General features: G+C 41.1%; 1 non-coding gene across 1 annotated transcript; it reads right to left on the bottom strand.

Moving 5' to 3' along the window:
- Positions 1 to 20,320: 20,320 nt before the first annotated feature.
- On the bottom strand, positions 20,321 to 20,402 carry trnal-uag (transfer RNA leucine (anticodon UAG)). The gene has a single exon. It is a non-coding gene; the product is annotated as a tRNA-Leu (tRNA).
- Between the last annotated feature and the right edge of the window lie 771 nt (positions 20,403 to 21,173).

Raw genomic sequence — 21,173 nt, 5'->3', positions numbered from 1 at the left:
AAACTTGCACGTCTACAAATCCGAATGTGAATTCATGCAATGAGAGTTGCACATCTGTAAAATATTTTCTCACAAATACTTTATTTTTCTCGGATATTTTTCGACCCGTAGAGTCACAATTGCCACAGACAGGAAATAGGTGAGGCTGAAATAAACAGTAATAATCCTTAACATGTGTCATTTTGATAAATATGTGGGTGTGCAATCCACCAGGGAGTTAAAATAGACTAGACAGCACCTTCTGTATACATACTATGCTGTTGTGACCAAAGCTGACAGCATCCTGTTATGTGTATGTGTGTGTGTGTGTGTGTGTGTGTGTGTGTGTGTGTATGAACACTTATATAAATAAAACCACTGTTCTTTGTTTTACAATTTCCAAACATTGTATATGCACATAAATATATATGATGTTTACCTGCAGTGGAGTCATGTCTCTTGACAGTTTTTATGGTATAAAATCACATTAAAAAAAAATTTAAAAAAAGAAATAAAAAAAATTCTGAGACTGGAGCTACTTTGCTTTCAGTGGGGAAGCCAGATTCACTGCCAGACAGAGTGGACAGTCACTTGGCACTTCATTCCTCCATGGCATGAACCCACACCACTGACCCACTGCTTCCAATGTAACAGACATGTCATTACTCACAGGTACATGCACAGATTTCCACACACACACACACATATGGATACATAGAGGGGCGATGCCAGGAAAAGCAGGTGGGAGAATTTGGTCCACTGACAGAGAAGCGCTGAATGATTTCTGCCGCCGTCTCATACATTTAAACCTGTTAGAGTGGCATGTGAGCAGATGGAGAGGAGAGATGGCTTCTCGAAGGAAAATTATGTTGTTCGAAAAATGACAGCATCAGGAAATGTGGTGTTAGAAATCTGGTACCAAAAACAGATAATGTGTCTTTCAAGGCTGAATTGTAGTGTGTATGTAATCACGATGTGCAGGACACATATACAGTCTATATGAATACACTGAACGATCGCTGTTCATTGAACACACTCATGTTTTGATGGACGGTGAACTGAACGTATTAATTTGCTACTGATGAACGTGAATACCAGAAGGTGGAGGCCGTGCACCAAAGAGCTGTGTTCCAACCACCAAAAGACATCAGAAGAAGTAGAACCGCGTTGTATCACAATGCAGCTGAAGTCAGTTCGTATAAAATCAGTGCAGATTCAAACAGAAAAAAAAAAATCTCACATTTTTTTATCCAAATTGTTTCCACCAGGTCTAAAAAAAACCCGAGTCCGAACGCCAGCCACATCGGCAATGTATTTTGAAACAACACATCGAGTTGAAGCATCCGACCAGTCTTTTGAAGAATCTGTGATTGAATGATCGTCACAAGAAATCATTGAGAAAAGTTAAGACCATGAGCCACGAAGTTCAAACTCACAGCATACACGCATAAAACATGTACTCACATTGTTTTTTCTTGGATTTGAAAAGTGGTCGCTGTGTGTGGTTCTACAGTAGTATGTGGTAATGTGGCAATGATCGGGCGGCTGTGGATGGATGGGTAGGCGGATGTTCTCCTGACTAAGAAAAGCTCAGAGCAGCTCGTTAAAAAAAAAAGGAAAGAAATAAGCAAAGGAACTGGTTCATTTTCATCTGTGTGAACTGAACTTTGAGCGACAGCTCTTGTAAAGTGTGAATTAGCACAACACTGGACATTTATACTATCGACATGCCTTACCATTTTATACAAGAATTTGTATACATTTGTGACACTGGGTATCAAACTGAATTTCACTGCCAATTAATCTTGACAAACAGACTGATGTTTGTTTGTTTGTTTGTTTGTTGAATACAATGCTAATTTTGTTGTCAGACATTTTCTGCTGTTCTATCACTACTCACAATTTAACCTTCTAAAGCTGTGAGCTGACTCACCATTTTGTGTGTGTGTGTTGTATTGTATAATATGCATGTAGATATATGCAGTTTTGTGCAAGTTCACACTTCACAAGAGCTGTGGCTCAAAGTTCACTTCACACAGAAGAAAATGAACCAGTTCACATTCATCTCTTCAGTTTTTTTTTTTTCTTTTCTTTTTTTAAATGTGTACTTTGGTGTACTTACTCACATATCGAACCAGTCTGCTTTACAGCATATTTGTAGTATATAGTACATTTTATTTTGTCACTTTTTCTAGTGCGAACAGAACCTCACTGGAATCAGTAAGTAGTATTTTCATTAACATCCCTCTTTTTACTCCATGGTTCAACTATGAGCTTGTATAACTAACGGTGTGGTGGTCTGGTGTCACGTGCCATGGTGCTGTGTGTGTGTGTATGTGTGTGTGTGTGTGTGTGTGTGTGCTGGTATGCCCTCTGCCCTCCCCTTTTCTCCAGCAGGTGACTTGGCACAGCTGACCCTGTTTCGCAATCAGGAGCTGGAGCACGGAGGCTGAGGGAGGAGGCCTGGCCATTCGGCAGCTGACGAGCTGTGTGTGTGTTCTCCCTAGGATAGCTTGCTGGCAGCTATAGTGTACTCATACTACTTTATGTGTATTGTTAATTTGACTTGCCTTAGTTTATTGCAGGTTTAGTTTCCCAATGTTTCACTGTGGGTTTTTTGCTCGTAGCGGTTGATTAATAATAAAATCCTTTGTTTTTCTGCATCTGTTTCCTGTGGATCTTTTTGCCCGGTTACCTCATTTTGTTCACTATTATTTCCCTCAATCCCTTCCCCTCATTTTACAGTGAATGTAACAATATAATATCAGTGTTTTTGCAGTCAGAGCATTGATTTACAATAGTGATGTCACTGTTCACATTTGCATTTGAGTTTTCCTGATATAGTATTAACAGACAGAAATATGTTTTGTTTTTGTTTTTTCTCCCCAAATACACACAAGCATTACAAACTGCAATGCAGGAACGACAGCGGCCGCTCACTCTGGAGAAGCAGTTGTTCACCAGCTGTGACACGACTGAACCACACACCTCTCTCTCTCCTCCTGTTGTTGTCCATTTTCTAAGTGTCTCTCCGTTGTCCCATCATCTTTGTTCTATCCTCTCCATCTCTACTTCTTCTCAGAGGCTTAAACTTTAACTAGATAAAAAAAAAAAAAGACAAGAGATCAAAACTGCTGTCTTTACTGGGAGGAATAGAAAACATAAAAAAAAGGAGCTAATATTGGAAAGATTGAAGGATAGAAGAAAAAGACTATACTTCAGATGAAACTTTGATGATCCCACTGAGTGCAGCAGCAGCGGAGTATAAATAGGCAAAACAAAAGTGTTAGTCAAGATGATTTTACATGTAATTACATAGGAAGTGACATCAGGAATAAAAGAACAGGTAATTAAATCAGGAATAATACATTGCATTGTTAGTGACAGATTTACAAGTTAAAAGGAGTGTGCAACTGCAGATTGCTATTTAGTTATTTTAAGCGCAAACATTTGCTGCACACACTCATCTAAGCCTCATTCCAACTCGCTGATATTCTTTCTCTCAAGTCAGTGCCAAAACACTGCACTTATTGTCCTTCAGGGCTCACAGTGGTAATCCAGGGTCAGGCCTGGTTTTGTAATACGTGATGCTGACATCACTACATCAGCAGAAACAGAGTCCACCTCTCCATAACACAATACGGACTTGCTTCCTTTCTGTGCTTGTTAGGAGGAGTGTGGAGTGTTATTTTCTATTTTCTGTCAGCAAAAAAAAAAAGAAAGATATTTCTTTTTCTTCTCTGTGGTTGGTTACTACTGAACAAATATGACGGAGGGAATCACTGCCAGCGTGTATTTCTCAGATGATGACGTGCAGCAGGCGAAGAAGACAAAGAGTTTGATGAACATTTCTAATCAGTATCAGGAAGATATTTACAAAATGATGGAGTCAGCAAGTCAGAGATCGACAGGAGCTTTTCAGTGTTCGTGCACACTTCAGTATCAACAGGAGCGACCTTGCAGCATCAAGAGTTGAATTTTTTATATTTCAGCCATTAAGCTGTCACTCTTAGTCAGAGCCGTTTAAAAGGAACGATAGAGTGGAAAACGATCAGTGAGTCTACAAACGGGTCGCAGCCGCTGTGTTTAGAGAACAGATATGAATGGCTACATGCCCTTGGAGTGATTATGTGATGATTGACAAGACACAGAATGTGTGTGTGTGTGTGTTTTTTTTTACACTTTTTCTTCTCTTTCTGTGTTTATGTATTTCAACCCTGTGAAATACGTCCTTGAATTCATGATTTGAAAGGTGAACCACAAATAAAATTATTATTATTAATAATAAAGTAGAATTCAATAGTTCAACTCTCAATAGTTACACTGTTGTGGGGGTAGAAATCTTAAGGACATACAGTATATCTCTGTGGGAGGAGATAGAGTGGGTGGTCCATTATTCAGAAGGTCGATGGTTTGATTTCTGGCTCCTCCAGGCTGCGGTTTGAAGTGTCCTTGCCACCGATGTATCACTGGTGTGTATGGCAGAGAAGAGCTATATGTGTATGAAAAAGCACTGTATGAATGTGAATAAGGATGCATGTGTGTGAATGTGGCTTCCATTGTAAAGTGCTTTGAGTGGTCCATAAGACTAGAAAAACATTGTATAAGTGCAGTCCATTTTCTATTTAATAGGCAAATAAAAGCAGATGTTTCTGCAGTGGTAGAGAACACTTCAAGCAAGTGTGTTTCTCTTTAATAATTTGGCTGAACCAACCATTTCAATGAGGCCACTCAAATGAGAACGGCTAACAAGATCAGGTCAGCATGACCTCAGATTAAATTCATTAACATTTTTACAATGACTTCTCTCTGCAACTTTTTGCCATAGCAACTACAGAATGGTTCAGATTAGAGGAAGACAGTGATTATGGCGTGTTAACTAATGTTAAAGTATGGTTAAGGCATGGGCATATAGGTATATTTCCCAACCAATTATACAGTATGTTTGAAGTAAAGTCAGATTAGATCATTCCGATGTGACCTCCCAGAGGATCCATCTCCAAGACGACCAATTTAGGCACGCTGGCATTTGATTGGCAGAAAGGGCGGAGACCTTCTGGAGGCTCACGTCATGTACAAAAAGTGCGCTTACTGCCGGATGTGGAGGACATCAGAGATCAGTTTGCTGACAACAGTAAGTTATCAGTGCTGTCAGTCTAGACCTCAGGCATGGGCCAAAATGCAGTATTTCAGGTGCCTCCCTTTCCACCATTGCCTGAACTGCACAGCACACATAAATTAATTCTGTCCATGCCAACACCTTTTTTTTACTTTTGTAGATATCGTTCCACCGAAAAAACAGAGACATCAAGAACTTTTTCACCACACGGAGTGTAATAGTGTCATAGGCAGGAAACTATCTGGCCAGTAGCCACATTAAAAAACCTGCTACCTGGAGATTAGATTGTTAATATTGATGCATCACTGGGACCAGCAGCATTTTACTGTTGTAGCTGGTCACGGTGGAGCCAACTTTAAATGTGAAATCAATGGGGGGAAAGGGGAACCGCAACACTGTTAGGCCGACTGAAATAACAATCTTTCTGGATGAAAAAATATTGTTTGTTTTTCTCTCTTTTCTGTTAACAAGTAATTTCCTAAAGTTTTTTTTCCTTTGATTTAGTCTTCGATCTGTGACTGTGTATAGTTTTTATTTCAATGGAAATACAGAACATATATGTTAATAAACCATTCTTTTGACAGCATTAAAACGTTTGTTTTGCAGGGGTGGCGGGGTTCAGACCAAACCTACGCCCCTTGTGTGAAGGACTGGTAAAGATAGGGAAAGGGTGATCATTAATTGCAGGTCTGTGATATTACATAATATTAACCTTATTGCTAGGTGTACTGGGCTGGTCAGCAACAGTATGAACCCACCTCTCACACTACAAAAGTTTTCTGTCGTAACTTGCCAAACAAACACTGTGAGGTATGTCACACGACAAGCAAGAATTTGACAGAAAACTTTGGCTGTGTTTCTGGTCCCATTACCTTTTTATGTTCTACCATCTGTCCACTGAATACAGCCATTGTTGCTCACATGCACAAAATGTTTGATGATTCTGGAATGAGCCCAATACTTTGATAAAACATTGTAAAGCGTCAAAAAAAAAAAAAAAAATGACATGAATAGGAATGGAGCTATAATTCTGCAAAGGTGGCTCCCTCTTGCAGGACAGTGACAAAAATATGAGATGTTATCCCTCTGAAATTTTTTAATACTACTTCTTTAGGAATGAGGAATGGCCTTGAGAGCGGGACGCCGCTGCAGAACTACAATGGAATCATAAGTCCTCCACCTACATTATTTATGTTGGTGAATAGATTGTGTTATTAGTGAGATGCCACAAGCTGAGAAACAGGCTGCCTTCCAAAAACTGGGGCCTGGTTGTTGTACCCTGAGTGGCTTGTTAAGGATTCATGGGAGAAGGGGCCGGGGCTGAGAGGCACTGTTTGCTATTCGATTTGACCTTCAGATTTGCCAAATCCCATTTGTTATGGGGCTAAACACTGATAAAGATGTATTCCAACCAAGTACCAACCCCCACACTTGTACAGTACGCATGCACACACACACACACACACACACACACACACACACACACACACACACCAATCCAATCCACTTACAGACTAAGGCTCTTATGTAAAATTCTTAAATTATTCATAAACATGCATTCATTCTGCTGTGCACCTTTTGGAATTAAACCAAATAGATGGGTGTGTGTGTGTATGTGTGTGTGTGTGTGTGTGTGTGTGTGTGTGTGTGTGTGTGTGTGTGTTTGTGTTTGTGTGTGGGCACCTGTGGGTTATTGGGGAAATCTTTCACCATTTGTCACACTTGAAGCATGAAATCACTCTAATATCATATGAATGTGTAACCTGCACAAAGAGCACTAATTATAGAGGTGAGGAGAAGGTCTTAGTGTACGTTGACTAGGAATTATTACATTCTCACATGTACATGGACCATTCATTTCCTTTGTGACCTCACGGGCTGAAACGGCTAAAGCTCCTGGGGTACAGTAGAGGAATTACTCTTCCCAGTTGCTGTACAAAAACCTGATTGCATTGGTGTGGCTAACAGACACTACAAAGGAACATTATCCATGTTCTAGTTGGTAAATGATCCAAAACAGGCTCTGGACAGAAACTGTTGAAGTCAGTGTGTATAACTGGCACATTCTCTCTCAAGCTGAAGTCCCGTGTTCCTACCTAATAACTGTCTACCACAGGAGCTTAGAAAGGAAATGTAAGGGGTTGTGTAATATCGGTAGAGCTCAAGCTGAGTGATTTAAGTTTCCTACAGTACTTAGGCTTGTTACAATGTCCAAATGACACTTGGGCTCAACACACTTTATACGTAAAGGCTTAAAAAAAATGGTGATGAATAACAAAACATCAAAGTATTTGTTTTATAGATTTTAAAGGGCTGACAGTTTTCCCTGTCACTAAACCTGCTTTCTTGCCGGGAGCAGGTGGTGGCGACCTAGACAGACTGGAGGCTACGGTGAGTCGCTATCAGACCGGGGCTAGCTGGTTAGCATGCTAACTTTGGTAGAAGAAAAGACGCGATAGATACCATGTGGGCAAGGGATATTAAGTAAAATGCCGCTGTTATATTCTTTGTGAAAAATGTCATTGGATTTGAATATTCGACTGAAGTGCTGGAACAACCAGAGCACTCCAGTGTATGTAACGCTGTCATACACTGGGGAGAACAAAAAAACCCCCCCAAAAAAACATGTAACTTGAAAGCTTTTTATTCCTCATGAAAAACTTATGAGTTCTTGTCATGCTCTGCTGTGCCGTATGTCCCAGGGAAACAGTCGTATGCATTCCAGGGTAAAATACCGTTACAGTGTTGTACTTTAAACCACGTTCGGTTCCTTCCCAGGTCTGGAGTCCTGGTCTTCACTTCATGGCTGTCCTGACAACCTGCCTAAAGGCATGTTTTTGCTGTGAAGACACGTTGCACAGACAAAGGCAGGGCTAAATAAACTTTCAAACTTTCTGTTAAAACTTTTTGACCAAATAGTTCAAGCTACTAAGGGGCCACAGAGAAACTAAAAGTCCCTTTCATGCATTCCTGTTTGTGTTTCCACCTCATCTCAACTGTTCAGGATCGGGCTGATTAGGCTGCTGATGTATAAAGAAACAGCAGGATTGTATTAGTGACAACCAGTTAGGTGGTTTATGGTCATTTACTTCCACTGTAGCAGGAAGTCAGGAAGTAACTGTGAGGAAGTCGACAGGGTAACATGTTCTTAATATCAATAAACATGGGGATTAGTGTGGATGATGAATGTAGCTGCAACAGCCTGAGGTTTGTGTTTGAACAGTGAAAGACATTTATCTCTGCAGAATCTACCCCAAGGGTTTGTGGGCCATCAGACAGTGCTAGCTTCGATCAGAGACTTCTTCTGGCACCGGGAACCATGGCTGAGAAACTAAAATGTTTTTTTAGGCCACCGCAAGTTGCCAGAGCAGCTTCGGTGCTCCTTGGCATTGATTCTCCCAAGATTCTCCCTCTCTACTGGAGGGAGGAACACAAAAAAAGATATTCTCTCATGTGGTGTTTTGATGATGCTGTCTAACACGTCGCTCCAAAATCTCCTATAGGTGTTCAACTGAGATCTGGTGACTGTGACGGCCATAGCGAATGACTCATATCATTTTAATCCTCATCAAACCATTCAGTGACCCCCTCGTGCCCTATGGGTGGAGACATTTTCATCCCTCTCCGCCCACTCATTCTCCAGGTTTTTACTTTAATTACCCATCTATAAGTTCCTAAAATGGTTTTGGAGTCCTTGGAAGAATTCAGTGGAAAAGGGTTAACCGTGAAGCTGGTTAATCCGCGATACAGTAAACATGCGCATTGAGTTGTATAGGGCTGGATACTTCATGCTTATTACTCGCTGCAGAAACTGTTGAGAAGTTCGTTGAAGTTTGCAGGAATGTTTCCATGAGTAATTTCCATTATCTACGCCCCAAATGGGAAACTTTGTCCTCATTTCCTCTTTTATTTTGAAATTATTGTCACTTGCTCAGTGTTTCCTGCCTTTGCGATTACCCGCTCCGCCCTAATGTGTGACACCTGTGCCTCGTTACCTGCCACTCCTTGTGTGTATTTAATTCTCTGTCTTCCCCTCAGTCTTTTACAGTTTCCTCATGTTTTTTCCTCATTTGGCTTTTCTGAGTTTTTTGCTTTCCTGACACTTCTTCAGATTTCACACATCTGCTTGTGAGTAACTTCTGTTTATTAAATTATTCCCATTGCACCTACAAGCCTTTTTCTTGCTTAGTCTGCGTTTCATGTGGCACCACAGGTGACAGGGGATGAGAATTTGATATAATGATAATCTGATTCCATGCCTCTTCCTCATGTCCTCTCCTTTCAGCTTGTGTTTGGCAGATTAGATGACTGAGTTATCAGGTTTTCTCCTCCGACAGGAATACTCAGCATTGTTTACAAATTACACTCAGGTATTATTGGCACGTCAACACGTTTACTCCTAACAGCGAGCAAGGCAGTGTGGGAGATGGAGGAGGGGGGAGATGGAGGAGGAGGGGGTGAGACAGGGAGGAGGAGTGAGAGAAGGGTGGGAGGAGAAAGACAGGTAGAGGAGAGCGGTATGATTTCTGTCTTTCTAGGGATCCTCTCTGAACATGGGTCTACTGGGAACATGTTAAAAGAAGTTCTCTTACTCTCTCTGTGTCTGTCTGGGAAGCTGGCTGTGTTGATTTCTGCCAACTTGTAGGATTCTTCCATCTCCTCTCATTCTTTCTTTTTTTGTGTTTGTGTGTGTGTGTGTGTGAGAGGGAGTGTGCGTGTTTTCTCTCTCTAGCTCTTGTTTGTTATCCAGACTCTCATGCATAAAACATGGCAGTTTGAAGTACCTTGAGTTGCGTGCGTGAACGGGGAGAAGCCCAGCATTCAAAATTCCTCTCCTTACCTTGTTTATCGTCTTTTGAGAGTTTGTTGAACTTGTATAAAATATTTTTAACAGTTAGATTTTTAAAATAATACAACAGATATGATTTCAGGCGGTAGGACGTGGTGGAAATGTGATTTTTGTACTCTGTTGTCGTTACAAGGTCAGTGTTTGCTTTGAAGTGTTTTTTTTTTGTTTTTTTTTTTCCTTTTTATATATGCAATTCAGCTTGTGATTTTGTTGCTGCTAGTTTGACAGAATGGTATGAGACACAAGCCTTTAGCTAAAGCTTGACATGTATTTCCACTGTTAAGAACGGCAAGGCACCAAGGACAGTTTAAATAAATTATTAAAACTGCTAAAACTAAAGCAAGTAAAATATCAGATAAAAGTATGAAAAAGGATTTAGGACACAATTAGCTGTAATTAAAATGAGACTGCCAGAGTTCAATACTTAAAGGGGGCAGTCGGTTAGTTCAGGGGGGGGGGTACTTACATCTCAGAGGGCAAAGGGGATGGGGGGCTCCGGCGGCTGTCGGCTCCTGTGTGTGTGTTTGTGTGTGTGTGTGTAATATTGCTGATCTAATTCAACCTTAGCATTTATGCACACACACATGCAGAAATGTTAAAAGCCACATTACGTAAACACATGCAATACTGGGATCAAGTAAATTAACTAACTTAACAGATCTCTTACTGTGACATCACCACCGGCACCATGAAGAACAACAAAAACTGCCCATTTTCCCCACTGCAACCTGTCCCATGTATATATGCTCAATACGTTTTGTGACTGCCACTGAATGAAATCATTCATCGATTTTCTGTGTCGAGTGGAAACCTTGTAATATTAAGCAGGAAACCTCATTTACACATTTTACGTCTGAAATTTCCCCTTTTCGCCCAATCGTACATTATATCTATATAGAGTATGAAATCACAGCCGAAGTAACATTTTCCAACCCTCCTGAAATACTGCCCCTACAGCGGCTGGCATACTGTACCTTGGTTGTCATGCTGACAATGACAAACACACGTACTGTACATACAGCAACGTACCAAACCTTTGTTGCCATGGTTACAATAATTAATGGTCATGGCTTGCATGTCGAATTAAATTTCTATTTTGTGGTATTTAAAACTTAATATGATTTTGTTTTTTTATGAAGGAATTCGCATTCTCCCGTAGACGGCTTGTCCAACAGGTAGACAAGCTTAACATGAGAACCAGTCTAGTCATGTAACCAAACAACTGCCATCTTGCAGACAAGAACAGAAGAGTGAGTAACTAAGAATTGATGAATGAATAAGAATGAACACCTCCTAAATTAGCTTCACTAACTAGCTACCATGAGCAGCTACACCCCTACTACCGGTTTAAGTAGACATATGCTGATCTAATTCAACCTTAGCATTTGGTTATGGAGAAACAAGGAGGTTTTTCTCTATGGAGTGGCACACATTAGACATGCCGAAGCATGCAGAGTTGTAACTTCAGTTTTGTGTGAAAACCAGCCACCAGCTACCTCATCAAAGTACCCAGCTCTTACCTTTTTAACTGGTTCCCTGTGGAAAATCTCCTAAGTGCTCAGAATCACTTTCTGAATCCTCTGGAAAAATGCTGTTTGGGACTTTCTATTTCGCTCTAAACAGTGTTCTATAGTGGTACAGGTTTTCCAGATTTCCCACAGTGGCAATGAAGAACTTTTGTTAGACAGTGACAAGTTGTCAAGAATGAGGGCTGCAAACAGGAAAGAGCTGTTGCAAAACCGAGTACAAAACTGAAAGCCAAACTCCCTCAGATATAAAAAAAGGGAGGTACAAGCAGAGTTCACTGAGTTCAGTCCCATGTTCTTTAAGTTTCCCTGGAGCTGTGTTTACCAGAGCACAATCAGCATATCTGTGTTGAATCCCTGCAGCTTGTAAGTGCTTCCCCCAGCCTGCAGTAATTGGTTGTAGTGTTAAGATATGTTGGTCCTGCCCTTTAAGCGAGCAGAAGCACGCAGTGGGGACAGGGACTCGGGTTTATTTAGAGATACATTTACTACAACCTCCAATAGTGAGAAATTAGTCAGGGTAGTAAAGGCAAACGTTGCTTATTTTCCCAGCAGCTGCAGATAAAAACCTTTGCAAGCAATGCCAGAGGAAATTAGACACTTCTTTTATCTTAATTTCCCCACAAACTGTGAGGCAGCGACACATGGGAAACATTCTGAGACGGTGTAAATGAGAAGTTATCCGCTGCGGAGACAATTATTGGCAGTCGTTACGAAATAATGCAGACAAGAGTACAATATGAAGAATAGAAATCCCATGACAAATACTTCTTGTCATAACTGCAAAATAGCTCACCCATAATGTCTCAAAATGTGGCCCATGTTACCGTATCACAACTGTGTTATTTTGCTCTTTTGGAACAAGTCTGCCATTACTGCTCCTCCAGTGACCATAACTGTCACATTTCAAGAACTATAAAGGAAACTATTGAATTCAGAATCTTGCCACAGTTGTCGTATGAAGTATAATGGAGTCAGGGTTTCGAATGAAGGTGACACATGAAGGTGTATTTGTTGTGCAGTGACTGTTGGATCTTCTATTTCCATGGTGTGACCACCAGAGGACTCTAGCTCTGTTTGCATAGGTCAGGTGATGAAGAGCGTCAGACCGAAAGCAAGCATGACCGAAGAGGAAGTCTTTGAAGCGTGTTAAAGGAAAATTCTGTTACATTTTCAACCTGGAATATTTCCCGTAAACATGGCAATTGTGGCTTTTAATGTTGTGCTAACTTATAACATATATAACATATATCAGGGCAAGGGGCCAGCTTTTCCAATAAATAACTAAAATATATAATGAATAAATAACACAGGACGTAACCACCTGCAACAGCCATTACAGCTAAATGCATGAGGATCTACTTCCAGGTCAACTTACTGGCTTTTTCTCTCAGCTGAGGAAAGTGTATTACACGCTGTTAGTGCTTAATGGTGATGGATCGCACATATTACAATCCCTCAGATTAAACAGTGTTTTATGTGTTCTCATTTTAAGAGCTGTCCTTTTAGATCACTTTCAGAGACAAACATTGAGATGATCCCAAACTGTAGCTTTGATGATGTTTTGTGAGAGTCCTCATTTCACTGAGGCTCTACAGCGGAGGTGGTGAGAGCAATCGCAAAGTTAGCGTGACCCATAGATTCACAATGGGGAAATGTTCCAGGGTGAAATATTCCCAAATTTCCCTTGAAATGATAACTTAAGATATCACATATGGTGATGAGTACAAACCTCGAGACAGTTTGGAAATGAGAAACTATAGTTTATTATGTGAAGTGAAGCTAAGCTGATGCCAGTGGTCTGCGAAGTAAGCTACTGACGTGCTGCAATCTCAGAAGACGCTAGGTGCTCTCTTCAGCGAAGAAAAAGAAACCAGGGCTGCTACAGTAAGAGCGGTGGCACCTTTTGTTAACAAATCACAATCCCTGGAAGATTGCTGTGAAATTCTGCACCATTTGTTTGTGACTACTGGAACTGACAACAAAGAAAAGAAACACGCTGTGCCGCTCAGTTGTGTGGAGGCTGGCCTATTCTGTCAAGGTCGACATGTTGCCCTCCCGATGAGGGCACCAAATCAGAAAACCCATTAATTCATTTGGAAGTAAAAATAAACCTTTTTTTTTATATTTCATGACATGAGAAATGACAATATCAAAACTATATTTTCCTGACAGGCCTCTTTCTAAGTAGTTGGAGGGCAAAAATTTATTATTGGTCCAAATTTCATCTTAAACAAGGTTGGCAGTGGGATGACTGTTACGACAGGACCTGCTGCTCATCAGTTACAGACTGAAGGTTTGAAATGTAACTTGTTTTCAAAGGTGCTGGTGCACTATTGTACTTAGTATGGATCTGATTGTGTGTGTGTGAGTGAGTGAATGAGGGGTGCACAGATGGAGCATCCATGCATGAATATGCATGTTTATGTACAATATATATTACAAACTCATTGACAGCACATCTGTGGCTGCAGATGTACATTACATATACGTATATACACAGTGTATACAGTGGGGTCCAAAAGAGACCAGTTTCCCATTCAAGTCAATGGAAAAATGGTCTCAGGTTTAGACTTTTGGACCCCACTGTGTATATACATTTATAAGTGTCTGATAGAGATGTAAATCTGAAGCCATGTACACGTGCATATGTGACGTGTGTGTGTGTGTGTGTGTGTTTGTGTGTGTGCGCGTTGTGCCTCAATTAGCTGAGGTAATGGTCTGAATAATGATGTTGCTTTTTTTTGCCATCTGGCCCTGTTGATGCTCACTCTGCTCGGTTGTTTCTAAAATACACAAGGGAACACGGGTTATCTGTGTGTGTGTGTGGGGGGGCTTGTTTTACTACATTTGTGGGGTCTGAAAACCACAAGCCCATTGTACCTGTGGGGTCCAACAGCTTTGTGAGGACTAATGTTGACCCGCACAAGTTTGAATGTTTGCTTGAGGGTTAAGACTTTGTTTTAGGGTTAAAGTTACTATAAGGTTTAGGTTGAGGTTAGGGTAAGGGGATAGGGAATGCATCATGTCAATGGTGGGACCCCACAACGACAGATGTACAAGGATCTGTGTGTGTGGGTGTGTGTGTGTGTGTGTGTGTGTGTTTGCTTCCTGTTTGTTAAATTATTGCTCTGCTTTTCTTTCTTTGAACAATCTGATTTGGAGCTCTGTTGCATGCTGCGTAGACTTCACTGACGCAGTGAATCTGTTTTAAATCCGTCTGTCTGTAGTTTTAATATAGATCTAATTATCAGTCTTTCCAGACATTGCGGCTGAAAACCCTTTCATGCCAAGAAGATTTAGCAGACTGAACAATTTTAATCTGAGTGCTAGAATAGATGAATCTGATGAATCTTGATATCATATTTTAACTGTTCTTCACTTGCTTTCTTTTTCTCTGAGACTTTTCCTGGATTATTTCTGCTCTGCTAATCTTATACATCGTCAAACTTTGCAAAGATGAATATCTTTCCAGAAATAACATTTGAATTAAATGTCTGGTCGTCAGAGGAGGATGAAGGAAAGAAGCCTGGATTCTTCAGCGTACATTCAGGTGCCTTCATATGACATTGTCAGGTCACGAAAATGTTTGTTGCTTAGCAACAGTCCAGTTCCACCAGTTGCAGAACTATTTGTGTTGGCCAGTTTCCCATTCATGTGAACTGGAAACTTTAAAAACATAATGTTGCTAATGTTTGTTTGGTGTCACAAAATAAATATGCTCCTTTCCCTTTCTCTTAAATACACATAAAGGTAGTAAAATACAGATCAATTATGGTTTTAAATGAAGTTGATGGACTGGCGGCCTGTCCAGGACCCCGCTGTCCCCCAGTGTCAGCTGGGATTGGCTCGGTCCCCTCCTGCAACCCTATAAGGATAAGCGGTATGGAAAAAGAAAAAGAATTAAGTTCATGAGTTGAATTAATTGTTTTAAGTAACATGAACCCATTCCTCATGTGTATTGATACAGCAAAGCTCTCACTTCAGAGTTTCCTTTAGAGACTCAACCATCTGGACCAGAAAACTAAAACAGTCAGCTGTATGAGGTTTTAATTTAATATCAACTCTATAACTGCACAGAAAAAAATAATTCACGAAATGTTGCTTCATCCAATCCAACATTAGTTAGTTACCTGCCAGCTATTTGCCAGTCAAGTGTCCAATTTATCAATTAGCTAGTCATGCTGTGAGTACCTTTTTCCATTAACCATCTCTCCACAGGATGGCCAGAATGAGAAAAAGAGCGTGTCCACTCAAGTACTTGATAATAGCCTCTCGAAGCCTGACGATGACACACCTGGAGCTACGGCAGAGAGGACAAAATGGGAAGCGGGGCTGAGAGAGAACGGCCTACAGCACCAGCAACTGTTCGTGAATGATTCTACATAAAACTGTTGACACACACTGTAACGTTCACTCTCTCATTTCAGACAACAAAGTAAAAAGTAGTATTTCTGATCACTACAAAGCCAGTGTGCCGGTGCCATAATCCGGCTAAACGGAGAACAAAACGGTAACTAAATTTTAGAGTTTAAGGCTAATGTTTGATTTATTAAAATCTATCAATATCCAGATGAGCGAAGAGACAAGCTGATCAATATGTTGATAAGGTCATCTAGTTTCCTTCAGCAATTACTGTGCAGTCCCATTTATTTCTGTGTGGAACAGGGTGAGACTCTTTTGCTTAAGGTTGCAAATTGACCCTCCTTTGTTTTTGTGCCGAGTTCAATCTGATGTGAACTTTGACCTCTGACCTCTCTATTCAAGTATTGTTGTTTGTTTATATTCTTGTTTTATAACTGCAGGTGAAAGGATACAAGCAGCAGAGAGGAAGAGATACTGTCGAGCTGTCCTGAGGCTAAGGACAGCGACAGAGGTTAACGAAGACTGGCATGCCAGCACAACCCGCACTATTTCCTGTCCCGTTCTGCTTAAGGCCACACCACGAGAGCGCGTTTCTCTGATATAACATGCTGCAGCAAGGATTTACTGACTTCTGTTTCCCTAGGTTTGGCCTGTCAGGCTACGTACAAGCTGTGTCCCAATCCAGGGGCCGCATCCTTCAGAGGACTGTGAAGGCTGAACCTTAATGACATGGTCTGGTCTGCGGAGGATTTCTGCTTTGTGGCACCAGCTCTGCCCGCTCTTGCCTTTGGGTCACAAAGCGTCGCTCCTTTCACCTTGACAACACCTTTCACCCTTTTTTTTTTTTTTTATAACAAAAACTTGCATTTAACAGTTATCCTTGTGCTCTGTATCTGTGTTTTTTGCTTTCATTACCGGCGTGCAATGAATCTTGGGATAGGTTGGGCCACGAAGAATCCACCCATCGGAGCCCTTGTTGCACATAAAAAGAAGTTTCCGTTTGTCGACAGCATTTGAAGGAGCCTTTTGCAATGAGACGGCCTAGTCGCGCCGCTGTGGATGCAGGATGTGGACCCTGAATTGGGACACAGCTACAGTCTGCTCCTACCTTAAACATTCATTCAACATTTTCATTCTTTTCTTGCTATACTAAGCAACATAGTGTTGTGGGTGTGGTTTAGTGTTGTGACTGTCTGTATATGGTTAAGAATATTTTAGTATCAGTGCTACAATAAATATTGACTTATGACGGACAGTTCTTCCTTTATTCCATGCGTTCTATTTTCTTATCAAAACCTGCCACCTGCATTACCCACAATGCAACATGAATGCTGACGGATGTTATGTTCAGGTCGGCTAATGGAAGCTATAGCTTCTAGTCTCAAGCAGAGATGAGGAGCGGGCTACAGAGGTTTGTTAAGCTCACTTCTTCTCTAAGCTCGTTTTACACACTGGCTTATGAGAGTTCGTCTAAGTTTATCTCATTTTATGCCCTTATGTGTAAGAAAAGAGTCTGTGAGGGTTTGACCTATAAAGTCCAAGTTGTCTTTAATACAGTGCTGTGTATGTGTTTGCGTTATTGTGCACTTGTTTGGAAGTTAGCAGGGTCCTTTATTTCTATCTGATGCCCCCGCCCGTCCTCAACCACACAGCAGAGTAGGAGCTGGCCTGCGTTTACCATCTACTGTACTTTATGTGACCAACTGTCCTCCATGGAAAGAGACAATGACATCATTTGCTAATGTGCCTTAACGACGCTGACGAATAACTCCATGGTAGGTGTATTCTGCCTTCGCATATTTCACATTAATCAGTGAAGCTCCAAGTCTGCACTTCAAAATATCGACAGTAGCTTATTCAAAGGCCAATATTAGTCAGCAAGTTCATCACAGCATTTTCCTATAATCCTCACAGAGGCATTAAATCAGCCTTTGTTCACTGAACAAAAAGCCTTTTGCTGAACTGAACAGTTCGTCTTTTTTTTTGGTAGGATCCAGTATGGTTGTTACAACTGAATCATTTCTCCCTGGGAAAAAGCCCTGTTTTTCTTTCTCTAGTTTTTGTCTTCACTTTTCAGTAAACATGCGAAAAACCATTAGGACTGGATCAAATGCATTTTGTGTACCTGGAGACTGAGTCAATAAGTCCATTAGTGGCAAGTGTCTCTCTTCCATTATATTATCCTCTTTCAGTCACTCCTTCATCCCCTTTCACTTTCTGTCCAAATCCCTTGCAGATGAGTCAGAAGCACCACTCCTTAACCCATTTCCTCACATTTCTACTCTTTTGTTCTTGCACCCACTTTCCAAAAATGCAAATAAATAAAAACAAACACTTTTCTGTACTCACAGCAGGAGACCGCAGGGCCTCTGTGATCTTTTGCTACCACCAGCAGAGATTCTCAATGTAATACCCATCGTAAGAAGCCAGCCTTGATTAAAATCTGATCTTTTGAAATCGGGATAATACCCACCCCGGAGGAACTGGCCTTTGTGAAAATCACCTTTGTAAAGTAGGATAATGAAGTCAACTGTATGTTGAGGATGGGCGCCTACTGTTTTCTCTCTGTAATGGAAATTCCAATATTTTGTTGCCTATGTAAAGAAACGTGTTTTTTTTTAAAAGAAATAATCAAAGTTTTCACGTAAAGTTTCATTTTCATTTTATTGTGTTAAAATAAGAAAGACAATGTGACAGGAGATCTAAGTTAGCTCTTAGCTTTCATTCTCTCAAATAAACCTTTCCCTCTTACTCCTGATTGCCTTTGTTGTTGAACTCACTTGACTGACAGAGACATTGTCTTCTCTCTTCACAGGCCCCACTCCACTGAACTCTCTATGCAATCATTTATCCCATCAACTCCGAGAAATGTGTTTTCTCCTCTCTCCACTGTTGTGTGTTGCTCTCCTGGCCTCTGGATGTCTGTTGCTATGAACTCAATTCTCAATCTATTTATGGAGATGTGTAACACGAGAGCTTCATCGCACGAGGAATCGGCCTTGATATAAATATCATTACCCTCTGGTCACTTGACTAAAGCTCTAATCAGAAAACAGCTATGATTGGCCAACAGTGAGTGCTGTTCAGCCTTCTTCTCGCTAACAGGTTTGAGAGAGAGGATGAGAGGGTAGACAGAGACAGGCAGAGGGATGAAGACGTGGCAGGCTATTTTTAAATGACGGTAAGACACGACAAGGGAAGCGGCAGATTTCACTCTGTTAGATGATGATCACTCCGCTTTTATATTTCCAGCAAAATTAGACTTTAAGTACATCATGATGCACCAACACACTTCAGTTTAAAAACTCATGTAAATCAGCCATCTTCAATGATGTGAAAGGTCTGCAGTCGATTATAGGTGTTGCCTGCATCTTAGTGAGAAATAAGGACCTGTGTCTTTAGTTTTTAGAGATTTCTTTTGGTCGGGGTAGCCTTTATTTAAAAGTATACAGTTGTGAAGCAGACAAGATTTTATAACTGCAACATCGTCTGACAAAATCACCAAACGCATAAATGAAAGACAAAGAGTGAGCTGTGATTTCAGCAGTATTTGGAGATAAAAAATATCTTTCTTATTTAGTCACTCACTAGGGGTGGGGGGGTCGAGCCAATCCAAGCTGTCATTGGGGCGAGGGCGGGGTACACCCTGGGCAGGTCACCAGTCTATCGCAGGGCTGACATATAGAGACAAACGACAATACATGCTGACATTCAGATCCACTTGACCACCGTGCCGCCCGCTTTTATTAGAGGCAAGTCTTAATTTCTAATTTCTTCTGTTCGATGTGTGGAATCGGTAATAATTGTATTTTAGTACAAAGCCTCATTTTGAATGGCTCCCATTTGCCATTTTAAAGTTACTGCATTACGTGTTAATCCAACCTCAACACTTCCTGTAACCATTTGAAATTAAAAACCCTCTAGTGTTTCAATGGACAGAAACCCTTTGTTCCCAACTTTTATTGCTGTGCCGCAGTAAATGTATTCTCATTTCCGGTCGGTGCGGGTCCTGAGCAGCCGGGAAACTAGAGCGGTTCGGTTGACGGCTCGTAACAAGAGGTGTAGCCTCAAACCCCCAGTCACCGTCCATACATGGTCCAGTCATTTTCCAAGTTTATACCCAGTCTTGTTTGAAAAAAAAAGTCTCTAAATCTAGCAACAATGCACTGAGTTTGTAACACTGCAGGCTGTAAACACCCCCCTAATAGAACCTGTTTGCACCAGAAACTCCAACTCAGTGGACGAGGCAGTTCACTGAGCAGTGGTGGAAATATCATCAGTTACTCAGTCAGGGACATTCCAGATTATGTGGCTGGCCAGCCGGTCCAGCCAGTCCAGCCAATAATGATATGTGAAATAAAGGTAGCCTTTCAGCTTGTTGGAGGAACGAACACCTTCACACATGAAAACTGCACCTGCTGAGTTTATCCTGCAGTCATTCCAGCTGTTGGATCAGACGTTCTTAGAGGTAAGAGATAAAGATGGCAGTGGTGGGATTTGAACCCACGCCTCCACAGAGACTGGAGCCTAAATCCAGCGCCTTAGACCACTCGGCCACACTACCTGACAGGCATGGGATTTCTGTGTCTGATCCGTTCACAATTCTATCTATTAAATCCTTTACCAATAAACGGGATAAACCCATGATCAAAACATTGTTTAAAAATAGCACAATTTTCAGCTGCTGCCACTACAGCAGCAAAAGCACAAGATGTCTAAGACACTATGGGGTTTCTGTTTGATGTAAAACACGGCGCTGTGGGTATTGATGGGTATGAATGGAGACCTACTGGTTAATCAGATTTACCATTAGCACAGGATGGTTGTGATCAATTGACCTCTGGGTTATAGGCCCAGCATACTTCTGCTGCGTCTCTCTCACAGTTACATAAAGCCTGACTGAAGCACACAAAAGAGGACTGGCAACCATTCCTGTTACATGAAAAACCACACGAAGGTGGATGCATCCTGAGCCTCAGCTGCTTGCTCTTTAAACTACAGCAGCAGTGTGTGTGGTTGATAAAGTGCAGACAGAAGGGTGGTGGATTGGCAATATTAATTCATTAGCAGAGGATGGTTTCGATCCATCGACCTCTGGGTTATGGGCCCAGCACGCTTCCGCTGCGCCACTCTGCTCTATGATTTTGTTCACCAGAATCATAATTTATAAGTTCATAATGGTGGAATGGCAATAAGTCAAATAATGTATCAATTGGATATGAAGAATGTTAAAGGTTTTACACGCTAGTCACTTAATATATTTTGTTATTAAAAATATTTTGTAATAATAATAAAGGTCAGCTCTCATAGTCACGTCCTTGTGTAGTTTTTTGGG

The sequence above is a fragment of the Seriola aureovittata genome, chromosome 8 (assembly GCF_021018895.1).
Source record: "Seriola aureovittata isolate HTS-2021-v1 ecotype China chromosome 8, ASM2101889v1, whole genome shotgun sequence".
NCBI classification, from domain to species: Eukaryota; Metazoa; Chordata; class Actinopteri; order Carangiformes; family Carangidae; genus Seriola; species Seriola aureovittata.
The sequence above is the reverse complement of the archived record's forward strand: the minus strand, read 5'-3'. Positions and strand labels throughout refer to the sequence as shown.